At 42.0% G+C, this 4,340-nt stretch overlaps 1 protein-coding gene and 1 long non-coding RNA gene across 2 annotated transcripts in view; one reads left to right on the top strand and one right to left on the bottom strand.

Annotated features, from left to right (window-relative positions):
• LOC116539186 lies at positions 1 to 1,382 on the bottom strand. Its single transcript, XR_004263944.1, has 3 exons — positions 1,371 to 1,382; positions 110 to 175; positions 1 to 35 (listed from the first exon to the last, which is right to left on the bottom strand). It is a non-coding gene; the product is annotated as an uncharacterized LOC116539186 (long non-coding RNA).
• EHMT1 (euchromatic histone lysine methyltransferase 1) overlaps positions 1 to 4,340 on the top strand; it is a 136,508-nt gene that overhangs the window by 23,434 nt on the left and 108,734 nt on the right. The window lies entirely within an intron of this gene.

Genomic DNA, 4,340 nt, shown 5'->3' with positions numbered 1-4,340 from the left:
TAGACAGCAGTCCCACTGGCAGAAGCTGTCCCCACCTAGACAGCAGTTACACTGGCAGAAGCTGTTTCCACCCAGATAACAGATCTACTGGCAGAAGCTGTCTCCCCACCTAGACAGCAGTCCCACTGGCAGAAGCTGTCCCCACGTAGACAACAGTTCCACTGGCAGAAGCTGTCTGATGTAACTATTTTGAAACTCTGGAGTCTGTTGAAGGTTTGCAACTTCTAGAGGGGAGGCTTGGACAGTTAATTTCAGTTTCAGGTCTGCCGCCCACTCAGCTCTGTGGTGCAGGGTGTGCAGTGTTCCTGGAACAGTGTGCATGCAGCTTGTGGGAGCTAGGGTGGGCAAAGAGGACCTCCTCCCCCGATAGTGAGGCTCTGTCCTCCCATCACAGAGGTGCATGCAAAGAGGGCCTGTCATCACAGTTGCAAGCCTTTTCTTCCCTGTGACTGCCAGGAAATTTAAAGGGCCAGTTCTCTTTTTATCTCCCCACTTCATTTTTATTGTTTTCTCCCTTTGGAAGCCAGACATGAAAGACTAGGACATTCAAAAGCAACTGTGTATATGGGGAAATGAGCAAGTGACTGCATGTGCCTAGGGAAAGGCACAGGCCAAGGAAAGACATGAGAAGACCTTAAGTTTAAATTTCAGGCTCACCCTCTTCACAGAGACACCCTACAACTATGAAAAATGACAACAACAAAAACACCCCCAAACCGGTAACAACAACAAAGCAGTAAACCCTGGGGAAGGAGGAGAATCTGCTTTTCAGAGTTTCTACATTATTGGATTCAAATGTCCAATTTTGAACAAAAAATTAGAAGGTGTACAAAAAAACAGTAAGGTATGACACAATCAAAGGAAAAGAATAAGTCAACAGAAACTGTTCCCAGAAAAGATCTGATGGCAGATTTACTAGACAAAGACTTTAGAATAACTGTCTTAAATATGCTTAAAAACTGAAGGAAGATATGGAAAGAGTCAAGAAAATGATGTATGAACAAAATGGAAATATTAGTAATGTGATAGAAAACCTAAAAAGGAACCAGAAAAAATTCTGGAGCTCAAAAGTACAATAAGTGAGATGAAAATTTACTAGAGGAAATCAAAGGCAGAGCTGAACAGGCAAAAGAAAGAGTTAGCAAACTTGAAGATAGGACAGTGAAAATAATCAAGTTTGAGAAACAAAAAGGATGAAGGAAAGTGAACAGAGCTTAGGGACCTGTGGACATCATCAGGAGAACCAAATACGGACTGCGGGAGTCCAGGAAGGAGAGAGTAAAAAGAGGGAGGAGAGAATATGTGATGAAAGCCATGACTAGAAACACCAGGGAACTTGGTGAACTCCACTAAGATGAACTCAAAGAGACCCCCACTAGACACATTATACTTGAGACAGTTCTGCAGAAAGGCAAAGAGAATCTTGAAAACAGATGAGAAAAGAGACTTCATCACGTACAAGGATCCTCAGTGAGATCATTGGCAGATTTCTTATCAGAAACTTGGGGAACAGAGTATATCACCCTGATGTATTCAGAGTGATAAAAGAAAAAACTTTCAACCAAGTATCCATATCCATGGAAACTATCCTTTAAGAGCACAGGAGAAATTAAGACATTCTCAGATGAACAAAAGCTGAGGGAATTTGTTACCAACTGACCTGGACCTGCAAGAAATACTTAAAGGAGGCTAGCAGGTTGAAAAGAAAGGACACTAGACAGTAACCTGAAACCATATGGAGAAGTAAACATTGCAGTAAAGGTAAAGACATGGGCAGTTATAAAAGCTAATATTATAACAATGGTTTGTACCTCCACTTTTTGTTTTCTGTGAGATCTAAGAGATGAATACATTTAAAAAATTAGTCTGCAAGCTCGTATCATTGCAACTTTGGTTTGTAACTCCACATTTTTCCTACGTAACTTAAGAGACTAATGCATTTAAAAGAATTGTTTATGTTTTGGGGGCACATCATGAATAAAGATGTAGTTTTGTGACATCAGCAAATGAAAAGGGTGGGAACAGATGTAAAGGAGCAGAGTTTTTCTGTGTTATTGAAGTTAAGCTGGTATAAATTTAAATTAGAATGTTATAACTTTAGGATGTTAAATGTAATCCCCATGGTAACCGCAAAGAAAATAGCTATAGAACATACACAAAAGGAAAGGAGAAAAGAATTTAAACATTTCACTATAAAAAATCAACTAAATATAAAAGAAGACAGTAGTGCAAGAAATGAGGGACAAAAAAAGGCTGTAAGGCATGTGGGAAGCAGAGCAAAATGACAGAAGTAAATTCTCAGCAGTTGCTTTAAATGTAAACAGATGAAGCTTTCCAATGAGAAGACAAAGATTGGCCGAGTTGTGGTTTGGATGTGGTTTGTCCACACCAAAGCTCATCCTGAAATCAGATCGCTGATAATGGCAATGTTGGAAGGTGGGGCCCACCTGGCGGTGACTGGTCATGTGGGTGGATCCCTCATGAGTAGGTCAGTGCGCCTCCTCCAGGTGAGTGAATTCTCACTCTCAGGGGAATACATTAGTTCCCGAGGAAGAATCTGGCTTCCTTGGTTTCTCTCTTCCTTCTTCTCTCTTGCACATGCCTGCTCCTTTTCCATGTTCCACCATGAGCTGAAGGAGTGTGAAGCCCCTGCCAAGTGTAGCTGCTCAGTATTAAATTTTCCAGACACCAGACTCAGGACACAAACCTCTTTATCTTTTATGACAACACTAAATGGACTAAGGCAGAATGCATTAAAAAAAAAAAAATACATGATCCTACTATATGCTGTCTGTAAGAGACCCACTGTAGAGCCAAAGACACAAATAGATTGAAAGGAGGAAAAAAGATAGTCCATGCAAACAGTAACCAAAGAGAGCAAGATGGCTATTCTAGTATCAGACTAAATAGGTCTTAAAATAAAAAAGGGTTACAAGAGACAAAGAATGACAATATATAGTAATAAAAGTTTCATTACAACAAGAAGGCATAATAATTACCTGTGTAAACATTTACGAATGATAGACCATCAAGACACAAGAATTAAAACCAATAGAATTGAAGGGAAAGATAGACACAGACAGTTCTACAGTAATAGTTGGAGACCTCAATATCCACTTATCAGTAATGTATAGAATAATGTATATTCTATTATCAATATAGAAAATAGGTAATAGAGGACTCAGCACCATACACCAACTAATTCAATGGACGCACAGAGCACTCTGCCCAGCAGCGGCGTGCACACTCTTCTCGGGTGCACCAGGGACATTTTCTAGGATAGACCATATGTTAGGCCACAAATTAAGTCTCAATATTGATTTTAAAATATAGAGATTTGGGCCGGGTGTGGTGGCTCATGCCTGTATTCCCAACACTTTGGGAGGCTGAGGCAGGTAGATCCCCTGAGGTCAGGAGTTTGAGACCAGCCTGGCCAACATGGGGGAACCCTGTCTCTACTAAAAATTCAAAAACTAGCCAGATGTAGTGTGGCGCGTACCTGTAATCCCAGCTACTTGGGAAGCTGAGGCAGGAGAACCACTTGAACCTGGGAGGTGGAGGTTGCAGTGAGCCAAGATCACACCACTGCACTCCAGCCTGGGTGACAGAATGAGTCTCCATCTCAGAAAAAAAAAAAAAAAAAAAAGAAAGAGAGATTTGGGTGGGTGCAGTGGCTTTCACCTGTTATTCTAGCACTTTGAGAGGCCATGGTGGGCAGGCTACTTGAGCTCAGGAGTTCCAGAGCAGTCTGGGGAACATAGCAAAATGCTGTCTCTACAAAAAATACAAAAATTAACCAGGTGTGGTGGTGCACACTTGTGGTCCCAGCTACTCCAGAGGCTGAGTGGGGAGGGTTGCTAGAGCCCAGAAGGCCAAGGCATTAGGAGCCATGACTGCGTCACTGTACTTGAGCCTGGGCCACAGAGTGAGACGCTGTCTTAGAAAATTATGTATATATGGAAAGAGAGAGGGATTCAGAACTTACTGCAAAGCTATAGTATTCAAAACAGCATTACTCTGGCATGAAGGCAGACATATAGTCCAGTGGACTAGAACGGACAGCACAGAAATAAAACTTTGTATTATATGATCAGTTGATTTTTGACAAGAGTGCCAAGACCATTCAACAGGGGAAAGGACAGCTTCCCAACAAATGGTGCTGGGAAAACTGGATACCCACATGCAGAAGAGTGATGCTAGACCCTTACCTCACACCACATGCAAAAGAGTGATGCTGGACCCTTACCTCACACCACATGCAGACGAGTGATGCTGGACCCTTACCTCACACCGCATGCAGAAGAGTGATGCTGGACCCTTACCTCACACCACATGCAGAA

This window comes from Sapajus apella, unplaced genomic scaffold (assembly GCF_009761245.1).
Source record: "Sapajus apella isolate SASKATOON/1434 unplaced genomic scaffold, GSC_monkey_1.0 scaffold126, whole genome shotgun sequence".
NCBI lineage: Eukaryota > Metazoa > Chordata > Mammalia > Primates > Cebidae > Sapajus > Sapajus apella.
This window is presented reverse-complemented; position numbering and strand designations above follow the sequence as displayed.